The sequence below is a fragment of the Nematolebias whitei genome, chromosome 15 (assembly GCF_014905685.2).
Source record: "Nematolebias whitei isolate Nwh7 chromosome 15, NemWhi1, whole genome shotgun sequence".
Classification (NCBI taxonomy): Eukaryota; Metazoa; Chordata; class Actinopteri; order Cyprinodontiformes; family Rivulidae; genus Nematolebias; species Nematolebias whitei.
Window position 1 is genome coordinate 7,722,821 of NC_056512.1, and position 17,637 is coordinate 7,740,457.

A 17,637-nucleotide genomic window follows, 5' to 3' on the forward strand; every position below is an offset into this window, starting at 1 on the left:
AGTGTCCATCAGAGGTTCAGGTTTCAGGGTTAATGCAGCTGTCAGCAGTCTTTTCTGTTCTCTCACTCTGTTGATGCTGCCACTTCTTATATCATCTTTCATCATTTGCACCAAAGCCTATATCTCATGCTCATACACACACATAAAAATACACATACATCACCAGCTTCTTCCAGGAAAGATACAGCACGACTTCCTGGTTTTGGTATCATTTGACCCGTCTCACAAGACTGTTTGTAGTCATGGACAAATCAAGACAGCAGAGCAGAAAACACACTTAGTTTGTTGGTTTGGTATATTTTCATAACAGCATCACATTGACTTGTCACAGGTTTTTATCACCCACTGCTCAGATTTTATTTATTTATTTAGACCAATACTCTTTACTTTATATATGTTTCCATTAGGAAAAGTTATTAAACAGCGTGGGATAAATTTCCCTTGTTATGCTGATGATACTCAGTTATGTCTCAGTTAGTCCATGAAACCCAATGAATCCGATCAGTTACTTAGACTACAATCATGTTTTAAAGACATAAAAACTTAGATGACCCTTAATTTTCTGCTTTTGAACACAGACAAGACTCAGGTTTTAGTTTTTGGACATGAACATCTTAGGAATAAATTTTTCAGTCTTGCGCCCTCCTTGGATTAGAGTTCTATTAGGGCCCAAAAAATTTGATCCGAGCTGGCCCCAGCCTGCAGTCATTATTTTCGAATCCCACTCTACCCGATGAATTAACAGTAATTACAGGTCTAAACCCGGAAACCCCCCCCCCCCCCCAACATTTTTAATTAGTTATTAACGGTCGGGGATGCATGGCTGAATAAAAGGCGCATAAAATCGGAGCTGTTTGTCCTTTCATGGCTGTAAAAGAGCATTTAAGCCCTGTTTCTCCCTGCATTCTGATTTATTCAGACACAGACCCTGCTCTGACACATCTGCTTTGGGATCTCACCTGTTTGGGTCGTCGGCCAAGTGCGTCTGCTGAGTGCAGCAGCTGAATGGAAGACTGCAACGAAGCCAAGATTCAACTTGTCTGCTGGATTCCTTAGATAGAGAACTTTACTAATTGGCTTGTATGTATGTGAATGTTCCTGTAAAGTGCCCTGAGACAACTTTGGTGTGACTTGGCACTATATAAATATACTGAATTGAATTGAATTAAATTGAATTGAATTGAATTAAATTGAATTGAATGTCCATTTGGGTGATGGATCACTTCCTGGCAGTACAGTCCCATCTGAGGCTTAAATTAACTTTTTACCTCTTTCAAGGCCAGTGAGCTTGCGGTGAAATGGCCGCGTGCGGCTGGTGATAGTATGGCAGGCCATGTTATAATATAATTGGATCGCGGCTGATCCTGACCCAATTCAAAGCCCGACACACTGACCCGGCCTGCCCATCCAGCACATTGTCATGGCCCAGCACTCCAAATTCGGGTCGGGTGTAGCCGGGTTTAGGGCTCGGGTTAGAAATGGCAGCTCTACATTGGATGGCATTCATGTGGCCTCCAGCTCTAATGTTAAAAATCTTGGTGTTTTTTTTTATCAGGACATGTCTTTTATCCCCCACATTAAAAACAATACTAGAACCGCCTTCTTCCTCCTGCGTAATATCATTAAAATTAGAAACATCTTATCTAAAAATGATGCAGAAAAACTGGTTCATGCATTTGTCACGTCTAGACTGGACTATTGCAATGGTTTATTATCTGGATGTTCATATACTTTTTTAACCCTTTGATGCACAACATATGCACACCCCTTCTAATGCACAATGACCCACATTCATTTTACAGGTTATTTCATGCTGACTGAGTTTTTCTTTGCTCTATCTTTTGAACTCATTTCATTTTATGATTGAATAATCCAAGTATTCTTTAAATATCTTGTTTTTAATGATCACAAATCATTTTTTATTTATTTACTACTTTATGAACAAAAAACACTTTTTATATTACTACATATGGGTCATCCAAGAGTGATTTAAAATTAAATGTCTTCATACTATAATAAAATTTTGTTTCAAGTAATTATCTAAAAAAGTTAAATCTGGTCCTCTGGACATTCAAAAAAAAACAAAACAAAGCAAAACAACAAAAAATGTAGAAACATTTCGTCTCTCGTCCGAGAGACTTCTTCAGTCTGAGGTGCTGTATTCATCTCAGTCTCTTAAATAACACCTTCTCAGAGTGGATCAACCAGTTTTGCTGCTGACATCCAAAACCAGCTGATCACATGCTCAAGAAGGGCCATCAGCCTAACAATGGATCATTAGCACACTGATGGCTGTTTACTATTCACAGAGGGCTGAGTGATACTAGCAATCACAGCATTGTAAGAGGGGGACAATTGAACACGTAGGCCTCCACCCCTGTTTAATGATGGACGGTTTCTTTCACAAAGATGGCCTCCTTTACTCCTCTCTCAAACCATCGTTCCTCTCTATCCAGGATGTGCACATCTTCATCCCTGAAAGAGTGACCGCTGGCCTGGAGATGAGTGTAGACTGCAGCGTCCTGGTCTGATGATGTTGATCTTCTTTGCTGGGCCATCCTTTTGGCCAGTGGCTGTTTTGTTTCCCCGATGTAAGACTGATCACAGCCCTCCTGACACTGAACAGCATAGACAACATTACTCTGTCTGTGCCGGGGGACTGGATCTTTGGGATGAACCTGTCTTTGCCGTAATGTATTTTGGGGTTTAAAAGCCACTGGGACGTTATGTTTAGAAAATAAACGTCTCAGTTTCTCTGATACTCCCTCAACATACGGAATGACCACTGGTCTGGGTCTGGATTCCTCCTTTTCACCTGTTGGCTGACTGGAGTCCTGTTTGGGTTTCTTCTCTGCTTTTAGGAAGGCCCAGTTAGGATATCCACATTGCTCTAGAGCCTGTCTTGTGTGGGATTTCTCCTTCTGCCTGGCTCCTGAGCTAGTGGGGATGCTGTCTGCTCTGTGATACAGAGTCCTGATGACTCCTAACTTGTGCTCCAAAGGGTGATGGGAGTCAAACTGCAAATACTGGTCTGTGTGGGTGGGTTTGCGGTACACCTCAGTTTGCAAATGTCCTCTTTCAGAGACTGAGACCTCACAGTCCAAGAAAGCAAACTTGCCATTTTTTTCATCTTCTTGTGTGAACTTGATGTATTTATCCACAGAGTTGATGTGGTCAGTAAAATGTTGGACTTCCTGAGATTTAATTTTAACCCAGGTGTCGTCAACATACCTGAACCAATGACTTGGTGGTGTCCCTGAAAAGGACGTCAAGGCTCTCTTTTCTACCTCCTCCATGCACAGGTTGGCAACAATAGGAGAAACTGGAGACCCCATAGCACACCCATGTTTCTGCCTATGATATTGCTCCCCATATGTGAAGTAGGTTGACTGCAGGCACAGTTTCAAGAGTTGACACAGTTGTTCTGTGGAAAGCGTGGTCCTGCTGCTCAGAGTGGTGTCTGATTTTAATTTTAAACTGACCACCTCTACTGCATCATCAACAGGAATGCACGTAAAGAGTGATGTGACATCAAAAGAGACCATTGTTTCATCAGTCTCCATGATGACATCCCTCACCTTATCCACAAAGGAACATGCATTATTGACTCAATGATTATTGAGCATGCATCAGGATATTTCAAGTAATTACTTTAGCAGTGAATGAGCCCAAGCAGTTATTTAATATTTGCAACATGTTTGTCATTTTGTCACACATACACATACCTCCTGATAACAGATAACAGCTATTGAATTGAACTTTATCTGTGGTTTAACAACTGTAAACTGCTGAAATGTGACCAAACAAAATAAAACACAACTGAACACATCACTCGAACACAAACTGCTATCTCAGCTTTTACATGCCTCACAAATGATCACTAAGTGTTTGTGCTCCTTGCAAATAGGCCTGATGCACTGGGAACACCAGCTTCTGGCTTTTCTGTCTTTTGAATCTGTGAAGATTGCACACCTCTTCCTCTTCCTTTTGCCCCCCTGTCTGATGTTCTCGTAGCTGAGTGGTGACTGTGTTTTGTTTTTTTAACTCACATCTTCCCATTGCCTCAAAAACATGCTTCTGGAGTTTGAGTATGCCCTCCAAACATCACATGTGGCATGACAAGCTCTTTGCTCAGCTCTTTGATAAATAGCCGGCGTGCATTATTTGCACCAGCCATATGATCAGGGTGTTGTGCACAGAAGTTGGTGTAAGCATTGAGTGTCCCAACATCCAGCATATTGTACCAGAGAATCATGGGCCACCTCCTTGTTCTCCGCAGACATGTGTAATTGCTAACCATTTGATCCATTGAGTCCACTACTCCTTTCGTTTTATTGTAGTACTGGATCACTTCTGGTTTCTTCTTCTGACTGCTGTTATCCACTGCTGTCCATGCATGGTGTTCAGCAGGACGACAGCCTTTCCCTGCTTCTGCACATAGCTCACCATGGTCATGCTGCCATGGAATCCAAATTCTGATCTATGAAGCTCCCGTGATTTAGAGTCAGAGAGTCAGAGTCAGAGATTCTTTATTGTCATTCGCACCTCGTGTGGTACATGTGGTGGAGCGAAATTATGTACACAGGGTCCCAGTTACATCCAACAATAAAATGTATAAGAAAAACAGTAATAACATCTAAGATATGAACTAAGAAAAACATCAACTAAATATACACTAAACACTCATAACATAAAAACATTGAACATCAGCACAAACATGAACATGAGTCTGTGTGAGCGGATGTGCACGCATGAACACATCAACATTGAAACAGATCAGCAGCAACATGAAACAGATTAGCAGCAACATGATGTGGTTTTTCACAGTGATTATTCTGGTTAGAGATTCATGAGTCTAACAACTTCAGGATAGAAGCTGTTCCTCAGTCTAGTGGTTCTACACTTAATGCTCCTCAACCTCCTTCCTGAGGGGAGTGGGGCAAAAAGTGTGTGTGCTGGGTGAGTGGGGTCCTTCATGATGCAGGTGGCCCTCTTCCTGCATCTGGAGGTGTAGATGGCTGTGATGGTGGGGAGGCTGATTCCGACAGACTTCTGTGCAGCCTTCACCACTCTCTGCAAAGCTTTTCTTTCTGCATCTGTGCAGTCTCCATGCCACACATTGATGCTGGAGCACAGGATGCTTCCCACTGCACACCTGTAGAAGGAGGTGAGGACTGAGCTTCCCAGACCAGCTCGCCTCAGCCGTCTGAGGAAGTAGAGTCTCTGATGAGCTTTCTTGATCAGGCTGGTGGTGTTGTTGCTCCAGCTGAGTTTGTTGTTCAGATGCACACCCAAGTACTTGTAGCTGGAGACCACTTCCACTGCAGATCCTCTTATGTTCAGGGGGGTGTAGATGTTTTTGTTCCTTCTGAAGTCCACAATCATCTCCTTTGTCTTCTTCACATTGATGTGAAGGTTATTCTCTTTGCACCAGCTCTCCAGGTGTTCCACCTCTTGCCTGTAGCTGGACTCATCATTGTTTGTGATGCATCCCACAACAGCTGTATCACCTGCAAACTTTACAATGTGACAGCCTGGATGGGTAGCTGCACAATCATATGTGAGCAGAGTAAACAGGAGGGGGCTCAACACACATCCCTGAGGAGAGCCAGTGCTGAGGGTTATGGTGGAGGAGGAGAAGTTGTGGATCCTCACTAATTGTGGTCTGTTTGTTAAGAAGTCTAGTACCCAATTACCAATGGACGGGCTCAGTCCTAATGTGGATAATTTGTCCATCAGGCTTTGGGGGATCATGGTGTTGAAGGCGGATGTGAAGTCCACAAAGAGCATACGGACGTAAGAGTTTTTCTGCTCCAGATGGTTGAGTGCAGTGTGGTCCACAGAGGATTTAGATGGTTTCATGATGGGTGGTACGTCAGGCTTGTTCTGGCGAAGAGTCCCAACCAATGATCAGGTTTTTCTTGAGGAGCTTCTCAGCCAGAGGGACACTGGTGAAAGAGTTGGTCTCACCAAATGTTGTAGAAAATGCATGTGGGTCATTTCTGACCCATGTGCGTAAACTTGATGTAGAATTACAAAAGCTGTGCTTGTTCATAACTTAAGAAAGGAAAAATAAATATGATGATATGCTCTAAACAAAAACAAGATATTTACTGCATATTTGGAAAAGTAAATGATAAAATGAATTTATTTAAAAAGTATATCATAGAAACACTCAACCATGCATGAAGTAAACTGGAAAATGAATGTTGGTCGTTTTTGACACTGTAGTGGACTAAGCCTACGTCGAAACCCAGTCTAAGGTCAAAACTCTTGACCTTTAGAACCTTGTGGGACAGAAGCTGTCATTTCATGTATTTGACTCCATAAATACAGGTTCACCCATCCTGAGACTTTCTTTCTTGAAGATTCAAGTGAAAAGAACACTCTCTTTTTATTATCATTACTATCTTACAAATGTTGATAATCAAAGTGTCTTAGTTCAAACCATTTTAGATGTTGCAGTGAACTAATCAATTTTATTAACTGAGTAAGGATTTTATTCTCATGTTAAAAGCTGTGCAGAGTAATTATGCATTTTTCTGATTTCTGCTTTTGAATGAGCAAGTGTGTGCGTTTACAAGGTTACAGTCAAACGAAAAACAAGTTGTTATGTTAAAACTGTCATGTTTTAGAATCCTCTCAGACGTAAATAGAGATGTTTTGCACCTGTGTCTTAGGCACGCCAAAACAGAACCCTCTCGGTCTGTGAGAACATTTCTGAGCTGTCTCATAACAATTCTCGCTGTCTCTAACCCCTTACGTCACAAAAACACACCCCTTCTGGTCGTTTCTGACCAATGAAAAATCCCAAAAAGTGAACCGGGAAAGAGTCTTTAAAATGTCAGTACTTCCTGGTTTACACAGACTCACAGAGACTCAGGGACTCACGGAGTTACAGAGTTGGAGAGTTGTCAGACTTCAAGAGTTCTGTGGGAGTTCTGTAAACTACACGAGAGCTAAAGTTCTGATGGAGTTCTGTGGGAGTTCCTGACATGACAACGAAGCTCTTCCGAGTTCCATGGGATTATAACATTTTCCACTGAGGTGAATGTGTGTCGAACAGAGCCTCGCCACTACTTCTGACGGGCAACAGCCATTCTAAGGAGACGCTGGACCGGTAGCGTTAACGGAACACCATATCTGCTGATTATCATCAGAGAGGTAATGGGTCAAGTTTCCTACCAAGCGTACCGAGGCGAGCTGGGCTTCTGATGGAGAGTGTCGGTTCTGGCGAACATTCCTCCCCTCCCATTCAATCTTAACTCCCTCTAAACTTCTTCCCATCTTTAAACTTTTCTATCAAGTAGAAATTCTTCCAGATATTTAGAAATGTCTGTGTAAAATGCTCACCCACATTCATGTGGGCAAAAGATCATAGTTGTACAGTTTTATAAATGTCTGTGGTGCAGCAACGGAGAAATCATGGCCGTATGATTTTTCCTGATTGATTGCTTTGTTGTTATTTTCATAATTTGCCAAATTAATGTAAATGTTTGATGTTAAATTTGATTCTGTAAATAAATGACCGCATTCATTTTGATGGGTCAAATTTAAATGACGTCTCCCGTTTGCATTTCCTTAAATTCAGTGCACGTTTTATTCAGTCCAGAAAAATGAGGAACTCGCGTTAAATGATGAATATATCCCAGCATCTGTTCATCTACAACCCATTTTGTGCATTTGAAGGGTAGTGATACAAAAAAGGGTTTTATTCAAAAAGTAAGAAAGGAAAAAATAAAATAAGGATGCATGATGTTCAAAAACAAGTTAATTGAGGAATACCTTGAATATTGAATAATGAAATTAATTTATAGCAAAGAAATAGAAGATAAAAACTCAGCCGGGTCACTTTTGACTGATGTTTTGCATCAAAGGGTTAAAAAGTCTTCAGTTTAACCAAAATGCTGCTGCCAGAGTCTTCACTGGAGTTAGTAGGAGAGATCATATCGCTCCAATTTTAGCTTTACTCCATTGACTCACTGTCAAATCCAGAATTGAATTTGAAATCTTACTTCTAAATTGTAAATGGACTGTATTTATATAGCGCTTTTCTATCTTATCAGGATATTCAAAGTAGTTTATACAATCTGTGCTCTCATTTACCCTTTCACACAGCACTCTAACATACATTTACAAGAATAATCAGTGCTTTATCACATTCATACACTGATGGGACACACGTCAGAGGCAATGAGGGGTTCAGTGTCTTGCTCAGGGACACTTAAGCATGTGACTGCTGTGGAATCAAACCCACAGCTCTCACCTTGGAGGACAACTGTTCTAACCACTCAGCCGCAGCTGCCCCTGGTGGTTCTAACCTACAAAGCTCTCAACAACCTAGCTCCTTCTTATATTGGGGATCTTATTTTTCCATATTTTCCTAATAGAGCACTTCACTCTCAGACTGCAGGTTTACTTCTGGTTCCCAGAGTTATCCAAAAGCAGAATGGGAGGAAGATCTTTCAGTTATCAGGTTCCTCTCTTGTTGAACCAACTTCCAGTTTATGTCCATATGGCTGACACATTGTCCAGTTCTATTTCGTATAGGCTTCGCCCTTTAAGACTTTCGCTAGTGCATTTATCCCTAGGCGCTCAGCGCTGCACTGAAAAAACTTTAGTCCACACCCACCTGCTGTGTGTGGGCCTCACCCTTGGTCCGTATAAATTACGGTGAGACTGGGTAATCGGCTCCCATTTTTTCTTATTACATTAAATTTATTTTATTTTATTTTATTGTTTGATGGCCAGCACAGTGGCTCAGTTGGTAGAGCTGCTGCCTCTCAATGAGAAGGTTGCCAGATCAAATCCCAGATGGGGACCTTTCTGGGTGGAGTTTGCATGTTCTCTCTGTGCATGCATTGGCTTTCTCCAGGTACTCCAGTTTCCTCCCACAGACCAAAAACATGCATGTTAGACTGATTGGTAACTCTAAATTGTCCCTAGATGTGAGTGAGAGAGTGAATGGTTGTTTGTCTCATTTGTCTTTGTGTGTCCCTATGATGGACTGGAGACCTGTCCAGGTGTCCTCCACCAGACTGCTGGATATGGGCACTAGTGACCTGGCAACCCAAATAGGAAAAAGTGGGCAAAGATAATGGATGGATGTTTTGGTTAGATTATTAAAAAATGCTTTCTAAATTAAAAAAAATAATAAGTACATTTGGTGTATATTTTGACCAATAACTGTGTTGTAGACTATATTTATTAATACCTGGTGCGCTGGAAACCTAAACAACAATGGAGATGTTTTAACCTCTCAAAAATTCTCATTTATGTTTTTGCATTTGTCTGCATGTGTACTCACCTTGTTGCCATCAAACAATGGCCATGTGCTAAAAAAAGTCAATAACTGATTGAAAATTGTAAATATATACACAAAAGGCTACAGTTTTTATGGGAAAATGTAAGTTTTCTGTATTTTAAAAAACTGACCTTGCCACCTGGTGGTGAAGCATGGCTATTTCAGCATTTTGTTGAAATCAATTGGACAGATGTTTTTTTTTTTTTTTTTTTTTAATGAATAGAAATAAAATTTCAGTTTAAAGACTCATTTATGTGGATTTATTACTATTTGCAGCAGAGTAAAAGTGTACAGATCGAACGAGTAACTGGGATCATGTAAGAGATGTGAGCAGATATTAAATTCCACCCGCTTCGGATGTTATCATCCATTAAATGGCCGTTATTAGTTGTTATCATCCCCATATAAATTCCTCCCCTGGTCTCACATATAGATGACCTAAACAAACTTAAATTATATTTATCCTTATAATGGATAAATAAGAACCTGTTATCCATCATCTTAAGTAATTTATTAGTGTTCTGACTTTTAAGAAATGTTTGGGAATCAACTGTTTTTCTTCTGACATTTCATCTTAAACTAAATATTTTTTTGCTGACGTTCTGAAGCTGTGAAACATCTGAACGATGGACCAGATTTGTTTCAGAGGAAAAAACTTAACAGTGCATTTACTTAAACTAGTGGTGAAAATAAAAGGTAGAAAAGAAACCAGTTTATGGGACTGCTTTAAATGCAAGATCTTCAGCTAATTCAAATTTGCGCACGTCATCTGATGAAGATAAAGATCATCTTTCAGCTTCAGGCTGAAGGAGACTGATTCATGTTTGTTTTTTTCGTTTTCCATAAAAACAACGCTGCACTAATGGTTTTGTCTTTTTACCATATTTCTTGTTGATGGACTTGTGGCCCATTCCAGACTTGAACAGATCTGTCAACCTTGATGTCTTCTGACAGGTTTTTGATCTCGTTGGTGGAGAAGTTGGAATGGAGGAGAACTATTTTGTGGACAAGTTTACTTTGAACACATTGAGATCAGAGATGTTGTAAACTGACTGGGTGAGGGTTTGTCCTCTTTGTGTCTCATGGGTTGGATGCGTGGGTTGTAAAATATTAAAGACGTTTTCCCAGTCATCAACTTTCTAATCGTTATGTTGTATTTTAATTTCTGGATTTTTAGTTAATGTCTGTCTTTCTCCATTGATACTTTTAATTTCTTGTTAAATGGAAGAACTCACAAAGTCAAAAAGAGATCAAATAAATATTATCACTTAGTGACAAAAAGGCAAAGAGCTATAATCTTTTTGGCCCAGATTTGTTTGCAAATATGCTTGTCTGTCTGTTAACAAAATACTGCATGAGCTGGGCGGAGACTTGACCATTTTTGATAAAACCTGCAGAAAAGAATCACTGAATGTACTTGTACAAGTCATTAACGGTTAATGTCAGCACACTGGCTACTAGTCAACAGATTGTGAAAAAAAATATAAAATGTTAATAAATAAAAGCTATCAGTTCTACAGATTCTGGCCTAAAATTTTCTCTGGAAGATGCTGAAAAAAAGTCAAAACATATTTTGAATTCTGACAGAAGATATTTGTTTAAATCTTATAAATTAAATGCTTAGAGTCAAATCTGTTTGGTACCAAAGTATCTCATAAACCATAAGATGGTGTATTATTCAAATGTCCAGGAAACAATCATCAAATGACTTTAGGAAACACAAAATGGCTATTATTCATAGAATTTGACACATCTTTTGTTAAACTTTGATGTGGATCTAACTGGGCTTACACATATTCCAACTCATTGAACGAAACCTATGTGCAGACATAATTTGAAATTAAATCCATTGGTATGAAAATGAATTTAATTGAATTTAATGGTTTGAAACTGAATTAATTTGCTTTCAAGGTGTATTTTGTTGTATTGAAAATTCAGTTTGACTACTTTCATTTTCAGTCCTATAATTCAATTTCAATTCCAAAATTCATTTTTTTGTCACACATCCGGGCCCTTGAGAAAGCCACGGAGTAATCCAACGCACATTAACAGATTTACATTTCACGTCAGTGAAACCTTTTACAGAAATGTAGGTGTGGGTTCAGTCTCAAGAAAGCGGGAATGCAACAGAGAGGATGCAATCCGCCATAAAACACCAAAAAAGAAAAAGAACTTCCTTTACGGCATATTTTGAGCTGCAGCAGTGGTGCACATGTGCACAGGAACTTGGTGGATGTCATTCATGTCACGCCTTGGTGGTCAGAGCCAATAAAGAACCAGATGGAGAGTAAGAGAACCAACTCAGAAATTATTTACAGTGATGTATATATATATATATATATATATATATTATATTATATTATATTATATTATATATATCACTGGATGGGCGATCTCTTACTGAACAAGGATTCAAGGTAATTTATTTGTTATTCACATCACATGTCGTACATGTGGTGGAACGAAATTGTGTACGAAATTGTAGGGGAACCAAGGAACCATGTCACGTGGAGCAGAAGCTTTCAAATTCCAGGCTGAGGTATGCAGTAGGGCTGGTGGTGGAATGGCATTGAAGAGCTTAAGGTGGACATGGTTCGACAGACATGAAGAGCTTGACAAGGGATCCAAGGAACAGGACTCCAGGAGACCAGATTGCTGGAGGCACGAGGAGAAAGGCAAGGTAAGCCAAACTAATTACTTATTCACAATACGTCTTGACTGCAAGATACTGCAGGTAGTTTTGCAATGCTCCAGCAAATGACTCTTTCCTGCAGTCCTTTATACACCTGGAGCTCCTCAGGGAGATCTGCACCATTTGTTGCTTACTGGCACTGCCCAGGAACCATGAAGCTGTGGGAAAAAGATTAAACCTTACAATTCACCATTTCAAATGACCAGCGGCCAAACTCACAGGTTTGTGTCAATTTTATTCCATGTATAAGAAGTGTCACATAAATAAGTGATGGCAGATTGCATCCAATTCAACAATCCAATTCAAAAATACTTTATTAATCCCAATGGGAAATAAAATGTTGTTGTAGCTTATCATCCTCATTTCATTAAGAGATGTTATAGATACTGATGGCTGTAGGCAGGAAGGATCTCTGGTAAAAGTCAGTCCCACAGCGGATCTGAAGAAAATGGCTGCAGATGCCGTCCGATCCATCCACCCAGACCCTGCTGACCTCTCGGTTCCCCCGGACTGCAGGACCGCTCGAATGCTGGGCAGAACTCCTTCGAGAGCGAGGTCACTCCTTCCAGCAGTCTGCCGAGCTCCTCGTCACTGCGGATAGCCGGCTGCAGGTGCCGGGGGATGATCAAGTCCTTCTGCTGTCATGAGCCATGTTTCCTGCTAATTCCAGGATCTCAGTGGTCAGACACTTGAGCACAGCCGGCAGGTAGATGGGGATGCATGTACGGCACCTCCTTTTCAGCTCCTTTGAGATTTGAGGATGAAGTTGAGATATCATTTAAGCTTTTGAGGTGTTAATCAGCTGCTCCCATTTGTAAGAAAAACACCTTGTTGTTATGGTTATGCATCATAACAAATGTCCAAAAGTAGAAAAGTTTCAGTAAAAATCCTTCCAGCTGCACAGAATCTGACACCAGAGGAAACAATTTTCCAAAAGAAAGTGATTTACATCCAGAAGAATTAAAGTTTCCAAAAGCAAAATCTCAGAATGAATGTGACAGAGCTGCTCCAACATGCAGCCACCCCGAGCCACCCTCTATTGCATCACCGCTGCCTGAGACTGAACTCCACACCTTCATTTCCGTAAAGGAAGTTTCACTGGCATGAAACATAAATATGTCAATCTGCGCCATATTATGCCATGGCTTTCTCAATGACCCGGATGTGTGACACAAAAAAATGAATTTTGGAATTGAAATTGAATTCTAGGACTGAAAATTAAAGTAGTAAAATTGACTTTTCATTCCAACAAAATACAGTTTCAAAGCAAATTAATTCAGTTTCAAACAATTAAATTAAATTAAATTTGTTTTCAAACCAGTGGATTTGATTTCAAGTTACGTGAATACAGATTCAGTCTGAGCAATTCAAATTCAGTTTCTGATGGCACCAGTTTCTGCACTAGACAAACTTTTTGCAGCTGTTGTCATCAACACTGTTTTACCATTGGCAAAATATTTCCTGAACCGTTGACAAATTTAAAGGAAACTTTTTGGAAGTAGTCACTGAATGTACATCTATAAAGTCAAACAATCCAGTTCAGGACTGTCACCAGATCTAATCTGCGTTACAAAAATGCTGACCACATCATGGATGGAACGACTTGTTCCATGATCTGAGCTCTTCATACAGCTAATGTATAAAGCCCCGAGGATTTATTTGTCAATAAGACAGTCACAAACTAATCAAACACACAGTACACAAACAGAATTATGACAGTAACACAACACTCTGACCTGCAACCTGACTCTCCTGTTGTCCCTCCAGCACTCAGACAGGCATGTGGGCGTGATTTAATCTTCTTGTTCAGGTCTGTTCCTGCAGACTTCCAGCCCACTCACACTACTTCTCTATTCTTTCAACCCTCACTGATAATTAACCTCCTTTCTTGTCGTTCGCCCACACTGCGTGTCCAGATTTTGTCCTGGCGACAGGATGACAGGACGGCAGTAATTTTGCTGTCATGTGCGTCAGAAGGGTCCTGCAACACAGAAACTGGTGGCGGCATCATTGGAAGCGATCATCAGGAAATGCTTATATTAACAATAAGGTATAGGACAGAACATTACAGAACATTTGAAGCAGGCAAGAGAAAATGTGGTTAAACTTCAGCCTGCTACACAATGGCAGATCATTGTTGTAGACCCACAGACTCACAGACAGCATATTCTGTTGTTCCAGCTTCCTGTCTGACAGGCCAACCAGAAGGCTTCCTGTCTAACTAACTTCATTGGTGTAACAGATCAGCTCACTCATTTAATTAGCATACACTCACACTGGTGTACACACACATCCACCCACCAGAAATCCATGGCTGCCCAAACTAATTGTTGAAAAGTAAACACGTTCCCTCAGGTTCCTGCTTGGGATAGGACTGTTTGATCAATGCACCCCTTTGAGTCTGGAAAGATCTCTACCATTCTGAAAAGTGAATGTGCAAACATAAGATAAAGTCAAATTGGGGAAAAGTAGATGATAGGGTAAAGGCAAACTAAGCTAATCTTGAGATGAGAATAAACAGACTTTTAGCCACTTCGGTTTAACCTTGAAAATGTTTTTGTAGTGCAGCTCATGGAATATTACAAGAATTCATCCTTGTTCTATTAATGACTGTAAGCCATATCGACACGTTGATGCAGTGTGTAGAGCTGTCGACTCACAGTGGGAAGGACTTGTATCTGGCCTAGGACATTTCTGTGTGGAGATACTATGTTCTCTCCACGAGTGGGTTTTTCCCCCACTGACCAAAAACATGTATGTTAGATTAACTGGTAAAATATGTATTTGTTTTCTTTCCTCATACAGGAATCTGGACATGCCACTATGTGTTTGTTTCTTTCTGTCCTCTCAAACCCAGCCAATTGAAGCAGATGGCTGCTTGTCCTGAGACTGGTTCTGCTGGAGGTTTCTTCCTGTTAAAAATGAGTTTTTCCTTTCCACTGTCCCCTTTGTGCTTGCTCAGGATGGGAGACTGTGACTAAGTGAAGATTCAACACAATCTGCTGCTTTTTAGATAGAGAACTTTTGCTAAATGGTTTTTTAATGTTTGTGAATGTTTCTGTTTAATGGCCTGAGACAACTTCTGTTGTGCCTTGGTGCTATGTAAATGAACGGACTTGAACTGTTTATGAAATAATCTCTAGGTGTGAGTGAGAGAGTGAATAGCTGCTTGTCTAGTTTGTCTTTATGTGTCCCTGTGATGAACTCATATTCTGTCCAGGGTATCCCCACCTTTCGCAGTGACTGCTGGAGATAAGAGCCAGCTCCCTGCAATCTGCAAAAAGAGAAGCGAGTTAAGAAAATGAACGGATTGATGGACAGATGGATGGATGGATATTGATCCATCATCCATCCATCCATTCATCCATCCAATGTTGTATGTATGTATGTTGTATGTATGTATTTATGGATGCATGGATGGACAAATGGATGGATGGATGGATGAGCAATGATGATGATGATCAATATCCATCCGTCCATCCAACGTATGTATTTATGAATGCATGGATGGACAAATGGATGGATGGATGGATATATGGATGTCATCCTGTATATTTCATTTATTACCTGGTGGCTGTGGCTGAGTGGTTAGAGCAGTCGTCCTCCAATGCAAGAGTTGGGAGTTCAAATCCACCAGCACTCACATGCCTACGTGTCCCTGGGCAAGACAATGAACCCCTCATAGCCTCTGATGTGTGTCCCATCAGTGTATGAATGTGATCTAAAGCACTGATTAGTCTCTTTAGAATGATTTGTTCAATTAGCTTTGTAGAGATCTAGTAGAGTGCCGTATGAATGGGTAAATGAGACACAGATTGTAGTGTAAAGCGCTTTGAGTATCTTGAAATAAGATAGAACTGTGCTATATAAGTACAGTCCATTTACCATTTAATAATTCACGATCCTTTGGATTTTCTACAAAGGTAAATTCAGCAGCAGATACGCAGCAGGTCAGACTTATTCTCCAGCTCAGGAGTTTAGTTTAAAGTTATTCATCAAACAGGCAAATGTTGGTCTAATTAAAATAGTAAGTTGTGTTTAAATACTTCTTTAAAGCACAAAATTGTTGGAGCAGTTGCAGTAAGATTTGACACTTGAACCCACTTTGACTCCAACAAAGTTTTTTTCTGGTTATTATAAAGAATAATTTCACAGCAAGTCACAGAAACGTTGATATGGAGGAGAGTTCTAGTATTTTTAGTCCATTTGAGTATTTTTTTTAATGCTCTGTGGCAGAAAGCAAACATCACTGGTAAGACTCAGGTTTTACTAATTATTAAAAAAAGTGATTAAAAAAAGATTACTTAAGCTTATTTGGAGAAAATAAAAGGAAGATGCTCTTGAATCAGTTGTCTGCATTTATCAGTCACATGGTCTGTTGGAGAGGCCCTGATATATAACAACAACTGGACTATTCACACATTTTACTATTCAGTTTACGTGCCTTTTTCCTCCATCATTTCTTCAGAGTGAATTTTAGATTTTGATGTGAACTGAAACCTGCACTCTTTTATTTTACACCTCAGACCAAACTAAAGGCTGAGACAAACTGTCTTCTTGTCCTTTTCTCTGACAGTTTTAGTGAGCTTATCTTCATCAACATATTTAGACATGTTCACATGTTTTGGTTTGCATTTTTAGCATGCGACTGTAATGGTGTGAATCTTCTCCTGAAACCAGATTGTCCTTGAAGTTTATTTTTATTTTTTTGGTGAATGATTTGAAAGAATCTTCAACTCAGCTCCCTGAAAATGAACTGACTTTAACGATTTAATGCATTTTAATTTAATGATTGGACTCAAAGTGTCTAAAACAATTAAAATGGACGGATTTTATTACAAATATTCTCTTTTACTTTAATCAGCAGCAGCACATGAACCCATGGGAGCATTTTGTTGGAGATCCACTGATCGTCCTGTATCTGTGTTGGAGTAAAAATAGACTTTTTGGTTCTTTTGGGGGAGTATTTTCTCTGGGAGGGGGTCTGCGAACCGGCTCCCAGCTCTTCTTTTATTCTGCGGCCCTCTCTTTGCTCTGACAGATCCGTGCTGATATCAGATTGATGGGCCCGTTTGATTGAAGCCTTTTTGTCGTGCTAATGTCACCGCGAGTGATGGATGACGCGCGTGAGCGATCAGCAGCGCGCGCGTAAACTACTGCACTCCTGAACCGAAAAGAAGCCCCTCATCCCACCCCTCCTCTTGCGCGCGAGCACACACACACACACACACACACACACACCTACACACACACACACACTGTTTGTCTTGATCCTGGGACCAGCTGACAACTTCTGCCGTGGTCACCATAAGCGGCGAGTCACGTGACCCGCGGCAGAGGTGAGAAGAAAAGATGAGGAAAAAGTAGTGAAACAAAGGAGATGGAGGAAAGAGTTGGGAGAAAAGTACAGAATGTCTGCAGACTGTAAACACGACGCACCTGTCCTCTCGCGTGCTTTACAGCCCCCGTGGGTCGAGTTTTTTTTTATGTGGGCTGTGGATTTTTGAAACGTGAAGTTTCACTTTGTATCTAACTGGAAGCTTCCGCAACATTTATCAAAGATAAAAGACCCTAATCATTTTGGAAGCTTTGGGAGGTTTTTATTTTGGAAGGTTTTTTTTTTTTTTATTCTGCCTTCATT